Genomic DNA, 9,503 nt, shown 5'->3' on the forward strand with positions numbered 1-9,503 from the left:
TAGAAGAGCTGCCTCCATTCATGACCAGCTTTCCTGCCCCTTTCCCTTCACTGTCCACCTCAAAAGGCAGCATCCCCACGTCTTTGCTCTTAAAGTGGTGGCAGGAGCAGCACACATGAATGCTGATATTCTGTTACTGCCTAAAGGACATGAGCACGTGGTTGCGTTTTGGCATTTCACCTTCATCAATACTAAAATTTAGCAAGAAATGTGTACAATGAAGGCTTATGTCTTAGGCCTTTTTCTTATTAATCCTATTACACTTGTCTTTATGAGCTCTCCAAGTTCCTTTTACTCCCTCCGGGGCTTGGCTGCAAATGAGATTTTGCATCTCAGTGTAAAATAACCAGAACATTTTTCTATAAAATTAAATAAAAATCCTCTGTCCTGGCAGTACATGCCCAGAATCCAGTTTCTGGAGTCTTCATCTTTCCAAGTCCTTCATTGTCTTCTCAACTTCCTTTAGCTTTGGGAACAGGCTTTCATTATATCCTGATGAATATTGAGAAGAAAATTAAGGAGCAAACTTTAAACAACTCAGATGAACAAGAGGGAGAAAAAGTGTGAGTGAGTTGCAGAAGTCTCTGACTTTTAGCAAAGTTCCACTTCTTATATATGCCTCAGTTTTCTAATGCATAAAATTATAACAGGGATAGTCCTAGCCTGCAATGAAGGTGGATGTTCAAGACTACAATATTCAGCTCATGGATCTTCAAGACTATAATGAGAATCTGTTATAACTGATAGTATCAATAGTTTATTACTGCAGTTACACAACTTTTAGGTAAATATTTTGATTTTTGAACTTACCTAACCTTCTTTGCTTTGAAAAACAGGGATATGTACCAATTCCAAAATTCCTAATCAATTAAATAACTCTCCTGTTTTGTTTTTTTGTTTTTAATATATTGTTTTGAAGAACCAAATTATGGTGTCAGATTTGCATATGTATTCAATAAGGAAGCTGTGCCTGCTCCTAAAAATCTTACCATAATGACAAGAAAAAGCAAAATGGAAAGTGTATTAGAACTCTTAATACCATCTAGAGTTAGTATGGCAGAGTGGAATGACCAGAAATGAAACATAATGGCTGAAGAAAATTAATAGCATCCCTTCCCAGAGCTCCAACTGCTTTGAATTTAATCTTCCAGAGAAAAGTAAGTAATGTGTGGAAAGTAATTCCCAACATATTAAGGAAGGGGGATTTTTACTGTACCATGTTTGAACTGGTTTGGTGCGGTAACATTATCATTTACCTTTGATCTGTAAAATCTGGATATGTATTTACAATTCACCAGTACTACTCATAATTTAAGGCCTTTAATACCTGATATGGCAGGAGAACTTGGGCTGCAAGAAGAAAACAAAATCAAGCACAACCTGCTATGCCTTAAGAAAACATTGACCTCAACCAGCTGAGCTCCTGTTCAACATCGTCTCAGAAGCTCCACCAGCAGATTTCCACCTGCACAAGTGTTTTTCTGCTCAGCCTCTGCAGCACACCACTCTTTACCATAAAAGTTGACATTTAGATATGAAAAAATCAGGAAGGAAAGGGGATGATTTAAAAATAAAATGCAATTTACACTAATTATGTCATTACATAGGATGCTCTGCAAAAAAACATTAGCAAGTGAGATCATGTCAGCAAAGCTCAAGATGAGCTGTATGAAAGACTTGCAAGTTCCTAAGTCAGAAAGCTGTGGCTTCCTGCTGCTTCTCATTTCTTGCCCAATCAATGCTTCATAAAGACTTTTAGGATACAGTTAAAGTAGCTCTGCAGTCCTAATGTCTGCAGTATCTAAACAGGAAACCAGTGGTAACATACCGATGTGTGTAGCAACCTGGTGCAGAAAAACACAGGAGCATTCCTGTTACAACGCCAGGGGAAAGATCAAGTGAGGCAGATCTGAGTCACCTGTGGCAAAACAGCCAAACCAAAGACTTTCAAAGCCCAGCATCATGCCACAACCACTGACTACCCTTCATTTCACCTCCAGAAAATTGCCGAAAAGGAGGTGAGTTCCAGCTCACAGCATAGGGCCTGCACGTGTGCAGCTTGATGCCTTCCTGATCAGATCAAGGGCTCTTTGCAAGTCCTCTCCTTTTCCCAAAATACACCCTGTACTTAACTGGAAGGCTGCATGTCATGTCTTGAAGCCATCAGAGGCTACCATTAGCAATTAAAAAAAAAAAAAAAGAGCATGGTGAATTCACAAATACATGGTTAGGTGCAGTAAAGCAGTTCTTCCAACAGCATGGTAAAGATCTGATATGGTTTTAACACATCTCTCAAATACCTTCAGCTCAGAACACCTCAATCTGCACGTCAATACTTTTCACTTTGCTCTTCTGTAGCCTGGAGAGGCAAGGGGGGAACTTGCTTTTTTTTTTCTATCCCCAACCAATCCTGCACAAGTATTTTCAGGGGTTGGGAAGAGACCACTTTCCCATTTAAAACTTGTATGAAATCCATAACATGGCCCCACCTGCACATGCATTCCTACTCTATTGCAGGCTTCATCCAGTGCCAAACAGACCAAGTTTAAAGCAATCTTGAAGACAACCATTTCAGCAATCTCATAGTGGATGTAAGAAAACTTAAGCTGTAATATTCTGAAGGACCACAAGCTGCCTCAGGAATGTGGAGACAGCAAGCAGGTCCTTCCAACATATTTTCAACCTGTGTTTCTGTAATCCCCATGCTCTAATTCAGTTGGCAAGTTGATGGCCTCAGAGATTCTGCCATCCAACAGATGATCAGCTAACAAACAGAGCTGACACGTATATTTTACATTTCACAGTATACAAAATCTCAGAAAATGGGCTTCAGCTGTGCTCTTTTTGCTTTTTGCTTTGCTGCTTTGTTTTGTGTTACAAAACTGTTCGCCATCAATCCATCTAAACCACTTCACTGACCACATGGGCCGGGCAGCTAAGGACTGTGATTATTTGTCAAAGCTTTTATTTCGGGGAAAAAAAGCCCCAAACTGACAAAAGTAATTCAACAAAATTTTCTGACAAATACATTTTAAAACTGTTAGCCTACCGCAGTTAACCAGATGAATAATGCAAAATGATACAAGGTGAATAATTTATTACAAAATAGGGGGAGAAAACACTATATAAATTATTGAACTAATATTATTTGACAAGTGCTTGCCCTTCCCTGAAGTGAAGCTTTCTCTGTAATGGAACAAAACAGCTGTTTAAAAGCAACAATAGTTTAAGGCAGCAAATGAAGAAGAATAACAAGTGCTAAAAGAGTACAAGATTAGACAGAACATAATTATCCAGATTAGAAACTGGTTAAAATTGGGAAACAAGGCAAAGGTCCTCTTATAAAGCATATAATAAAATGACAACTACAAGTTGTCCAGATACTTTCTCTTTTTTTTTTTTTTTTTTTTTTTTTGTTGTTTTCTTTTTGGTTGGTTGGTTGGTTTTGGCTGGGTTTTGGGATGTTGTTTTATTTGTTTCTGTGGAATTTTTTTGGGGTTTTTTTGGGGAGGGATTGTGGTTTTGTTTGGGTTTTTGTGTGCGTGTGTGTGGTTCTTTTTATTTGTGGGGGTTTTTGTTTGTTTGTTTGGGGGGAGGTTGTGGCAATTTTTGGTGGGATTTTTTACAGTTTTTTAACGTTTACTATTAATCAGTGAATGGAGTGGAGTGGAGTGGAGTGGAGTGGAATGGAATGGAATGGAATGGAATGGAATGGAATGGAATGGGCTGTTTTGGTTGAAAGGGACCTATTGTTATCATTCAGACTGACGGCTTTGGGGCTGACCCAAAGTTAAAGCCTGTTGTTAAGGGCACTGTCCAAATGTCTCATGAACACTGATGGTTTGCGGCATTGACCACTTTTCTAGGAAGCCTGTTCCACTGTCTGACCACTCTCTCAGCAAACAAATGCATTCCAGTGTCCACTCTGAACCTCTCCTGTAACCCAGTGATGTGCCCTGTCAGTGGGCGCCGGGGCCAGGAACCAGCACCTCCCTGTCCACCTCCCCTCCTCGAGGAGCTGCAGAGAGCGAGCATGGCAGAGCAGGGAGGTGCATCACTCACAACAGCCCATGGAAGAAGAGGCTGAGGAGAGCAGCCCAGCGCCAAGCCCACCAAACCCAAGGGCTCCGGGCCCTGCTCCCGGCCCAGCTCTGGGCGCTGCTCCAGGCCCTGCTCTCTGCCCTGCTCCAGGCCCTGCTCCTTGCCCAGCTGTCATGGCCCGGCAGTGCTCCAGGTCTCTCCGCTGGCAAATTCCATGCCTCGTGAGGAGCCATGTGTCCCCGCAGGGTGGAGGGAAGTGAGGAAGACTGGATGGGCCCGGCTGACACAGCTGTGAGCTTTCTTGTGACTTACCTGTGCCATCCATGATTAGTTAGGAAGGAAGGACCATCTGCTGCTCTTCAGACATATTTCCTCTATTGCAGAATTAGAGAATTTTTTAGATTGGAAAAGAACTCTGTGATGATCAAGTCCAGCCATTAACTTGACACTGCCAAGCTCACCACTAACCCAGGTTCCTAGATGCCACATCGACACATCTTTTAAATATCTCCAGGGATGTTGAATCCACCACTTCCTTGGGCACCTGCTCCAGTGCTTGACAACCCTTTCAGTGAAGAAATATTTCCCAATGTAAATCCAATGTAAATCCTGTCTGGTACAACTTGAGGGTATTTCCTCTTGTCTTGTTACCTGGGAGAAGAAACCAGCCCCCACCTGACCTCCTTTCAGGAAGTTGTAAAGAACAATAATGTCACCCTGAGCCTCCTTTCCTCCAGGCTGAACAACCCCAGCTCCCTCAGATGCTCCTCATCAGACTTGTGCTCCAGACTCTTCACCAGCTCCATTGCCCTTCTCTGGCCACACTCCAGCACCTCAATGTCCTTCCTGTCATGCATGGCCCAAAACTGAACACAGGATTCAAAGCTCAGCCTTGACCAATTCAGTTGGACTTAGAGCCAGCCAGGATGGCCTTACTCAACACCATGGAATAGCACCTTGCATAGCTATTATTTTTTCTCCAGGAGTTGTTGCTTTAAAGACACTACCAGTCCCTTTCAAAGGGCAAATAATAACTGTGGCACCTTGGAAAGATTTGCTTCTAGTAGCTAAGTGCAGAAGCTGAGCTTACCCTAAGTATTGCAAGAATTATTTGGGGAATTTATGCTCTTGGGTCCTGGCTCCCGGTCACTAGCAGGGAAATGCTGGGCTACACAGAAGCAAAATTTACAAATCTCTGTCACCGTATGGGAACGTTGTGATACTCCCAATTTACACACACACTTTGGATGTGTAAATATTTCAGAGCTGCAGTTTAAGGGCACCAGTGATTTGCACAGCACTATATATCACTGCTTCCCAGGGAGACAGTGCTACTGAAAAGGAGCACTCAAGTCAGGGGTAGATTTAACATTAGCATCTCAGCACTACGCTACAAGTTTGATTGTTTATGTACATCATGTCAACTGATTTAAAATCTATATTTACACACATTGAGATGGCCTCCACTCATTAATAAATTAAGACACTTGTAAACCACTGGATCTGCAAGTTGGCTCTCTAATTTACTAGCATCTGAGTATCAGATTGCCCACCCTTCCTAGGCAAAAGCTGATGAGGAACAATAAATGCTCCACAAAGTCCTGTAAACTGTGGTTGTCCATACACCACTGGCATACATGTTTCTCATCCTACGCCTCTCTGCAGACTAAATTTTTCTCTGCTGTCCCGGGGGTTATTAGCCTCGGATCTTTCACCAACTGAAGTCAATCATTTATATGAGTTTAATGACTAAGGTTAGTTTTTCCAAGAGGAAGCTGGAAACCTACAGCAGTAAGTTCTTGGGGGCTAAGAACCATGCAGTGAGCGAGTTGCCATCGCAGCTGCTCACGAGGGCCCCTTCTGCCAGCAGCTCTCCAAGCTCATAACTCCCTTCCTCCCCTGAGGACGAATGATGAAATATTAGAGGCTCTGATCTTTGCCTCATTAAATAGAGAATATTCTCACTCTGTCTTGACCTGCGCTAGGGCCAGTTTAAGGAGCAATCTGTCATGAGATCATTAATATAAAGACTTGCTCAGAGGGCCAGGATGTTCATCCAAAATTAAATTCTTAACCTTTTTGGGAAGGACTTCGGAAAGGATATTTTACCTTTCCCAACTGGAGGAGTCAGTTATATATTTCTGCACTGCAGAGATGATGGAATCAAAGTCAAGAGGCCAGCATCATGCTGAGACTTTGCCTCCCCAGTTCTTTCAGTGATGTCCAGCACTGTGTGAGCAGAAGCCCTAGAGATCGGGAAGTAGAGCAATGGTCAGGGAGCAAACCACGGTTAGTTAAAAACTGAAATGAATACAGTTCAAACAGGCCAAAGACACAGCCCCATAACAGGAGCTTGGTAAGGGAGAATATGAAGACACTGGCAATGCCTGTACGTAGAGAGGTGCTGTAAAAACACAAACTAGTCGTAGCTATCCGTTCAAGGCAGATCCAATTGTCAGACACAGTGCTTGCAAATCACGTGAGTGACAAAGGTGGCTCTGGCTCTGCTTGAATTGCTGCTCATAAACATTTCTGGGAGAAGGTCTCTTCTTTAATATATGAATTTATCATATTTGATATCTAAGTGGTTCCTTGGCCTTTCTCCTGCCCCCTCTTCACTTTTTTCCTACAAAAGGTTTTAATGACCAGAGATACCCACAGTGTGATGATGGGAGCAAGCTGTAAGGATGGAGGCAGATGGAGAGAGAGAGATAGGAAACCTTCAGTACAAACATTTTCTCCTAATAGTATACAATCTACACAGACTGCTGCAGGAATGGGATGAATAATAGAATCACAGAATTTTCTCATCCTCTGTCACTGTCAAATCCTATTAAACTCACTCCAGGTAAAAGGTACACTATTGACACTGCTAAAACTACACTACACATTGGGGTTACCATAAGCAAATGAAAGAAGATAGGTGTGAGGGAGGATAAAGAAAAATCACAAATCATCATCTTCCCAGTGAAGCATCAAGAATATACATATTGGGGCTGAAGTGCTATTCCTGAGGACATATAAATGTTATATCAGGTTAGGACTGGAGCTTGATGTTAACCCTCTCGTCGCTGTTTTATTTTTCTATAAATATTGTCTCTGCTGCTTCTTTTGAAGCTAATGTGCTTTTATACCAAAGAAGATACAGACAACTGGATTAGTATGGGATTTAGGGAGCAGACTGTGTACTGGGTGATGTGACAGTGAACAACTAAATTTAATATGGCAGCTTGATCCATTATGTATTTTATTCCAAGAAAAGTCAACATGGGCAGATGAAACCTGGAGTGGATCTGGCATCACAGTGGACTAGGATCCAGAAGCGTCAGTTCTGGGCCACATGATGATCGCATTTTAACAACCACTTTTGCTGCCACTAAGCACATTTTACATGGCTTAAGCTTATAAATGCACATAATCCTTGTTAAAAATCATCCTGACCCTAAACTTTAAGTAAAGATACATAATATTTAGCACCTTTTTGGCATTTTTACTTGTGAAGTTTAAAGATCTTTAATCAGTCGATATTGTTACACTCATTTCCACAGAGACACTAAGCAGGGAGGCTAACACATGCAAGGTTGCCCAGTGAATCAAGAAGCTTAGGGACTACATACAAAGTTCCCAATTTTTTCAAAAACGCATATGCAGCCTTTGCTCAGCTTACTGTCAGAACTGAGACTTTACACACTGTCACCAACTGGGCTTGAAATTTGCACACATAACCAGAATCCTAGTTCTCATAGTCTTGGAGGGGTATGAGAGCAGTTCAGGTGCTACCAAAGTCACAGTATGGTGACTACTGCTCTTCCTCAAGCAATTACTGGATTAATTAAAGACATGCAGAGATAACTTCAGGTACTCTGAAATACCTCTCTCTTCTCTCCTGAATCTTACACAGGTTTAACTTCCTATATATAGACAGAGGAATACATGGCACAGTAAATATTTATCAGCTGATAACACTGATTACACCAAGGCCTGGCCCAAGCTTGGCACCACAGAACAAACTTGCTCACTAGAGATAAGCAGCTTCTAAGAAATGTAAAATCTTTGTTATGATTCATTAAATTAAAAAAAATATATAATAGGAAGAGGGCTTGCTGAATTTGATGCCATGTTGTCCTTTGCATATCACTGACCTGATCCTTCCCAAACCTTTATTAGTTCTCAGAGGGACACAGCATGCAACTATTCCAAGAAGCAAGGAGAAGCCTTTACAGAAACAGGTTTTGTAATCATTCGCAATTCATTTAGCATACGGAGCAACATTCTGGGTGTCATGTCTCCCAGCTGGTGGCCAGACGCTACAGTGGATGCGACCAACTGGCCACAGTCTTTCAGGCTGGCAAACCAGGCTTCTGTGTGGGCATGGCCAGCGTGTTTCCATGGCTGAGGCTCAGAGCACCATGTCCAAGTCCTGCAAGCAGACGCCAAGCCAGCTGAACCACAGAGGAAATTATCCTCTGGCCAAACTGGGCAGAGGGATGCCAAAGTTTGGGAAAGAACACCAGCCAGCCAAGAGGATCTTAACATTGAGAGTAGTCATCTTTCCCTAATGGTCTTAGCTCTGAGATAGATGGAAGGAGGAACAGATGGCTTTCACGTTCAGAGCCCAGCCCAAGGAGTCAAGGGAATGTGAAGTTGTTTTTCCGTAGCTTCTCTAATTTTGCACCTTTTTGAAGCAATACTTCAGGTTCTGGGGCTGGCTTCACTTAGGCTGGAGTTCCTGCTGCACAGGGGACCAAGAGCTCACCTCCCAGAGCAACGTACCCAGGGCTTGGTACTGGGATAGACCCAAATTAATTTGCCCAAATTAATGCGCTCAGGGCCCAGGTGAAAAACAACCTTTGTTTAATAGCAGCTTAGAGATTTCTTCAGTGCTTTGTCTGAATGCTTCTCAGTGCCATTTTTTCTTCTGTAACAAAAAGGAGGGTCCTGATCTGCTCTCAACCATCGCTCTAAGAGCTAGGTAAATACGACTTTGTCTGGGACGAACTGTGTGGATACTGAGGAAAAAGACAGAGGTTTTTAACATGCATTCAGCCTGGAGAGCTCCACAGGTAGAAATGTCTCCTCAGTGATGAGCACCAAGGCCCTTGCAGCCTGGAGGATGGGTTGCACTTAATTGCTTTGCCCATTTGCAACTGTATGGTTAATTTTTAGCTAATTTCTGCCCTGAGTATGACTCAGCTATCACTGCCGTAGCATTACAGCTAAAGACCCGATTGCATTTCCAGATAGGCTTGTCACTTAGAAAACACTAATGCCTCACTTTTGCAAGGCAATTATGAAGCGTTACTCTGATTTTATAATATACCAAATTTCTGTGTGGCTACAGACTGATAACATTGAACCAGCAGCAGCATTGATTTAATGCTGCTGGCAGTCTGACTTCTGGAATACTACAGGCCACCAGTGGCCATAATACAGGAATAATTAATAATAAGGCTTAATCTTAC

At 42.4% G+C, this 9,503-nt stretch overlaps 1 protein-coding gene and 1 long non-coding RNA gene across 3 annotated transcripts in view; both read right to left on the reverse strand.

Annotated features, from left to right (window-relative positions):
- LSAMP (limbic system associated membrane protein) overlaps window positions 1-9,503 on the reverse strand; it is a 1,013,191-nt gene that overhangs the window by 917,570 nt on the left and 86,118 nt on the right. The gene's annotated exons all lie outside the window — the stretch shown is intronic.
- LOC140685243 (uncharacterized) overlaps window positions 1-9,503 on the reverse strand; it is a 114,823-nt gene that overhangs the window by 52,465 nt on the left and 52,855 nt on the right. The gene's annotated exons all lie outside the window — the stretch shown is intronic.

Source organism: Taeniopygia guttata, chromosome 1 (genome assembly GCF_048771995.1).
Source record: "Taeniopygia guttata chromosome 1, bTaeGut7.mat, whole genome shotgun sequence".
Taxonomy (NCBI): Eukaryota; Metazoa; Chordata; class Aves; order Passeriformes; family Estrildidae; genus Taeniopygia; species Taeniopygia guttata.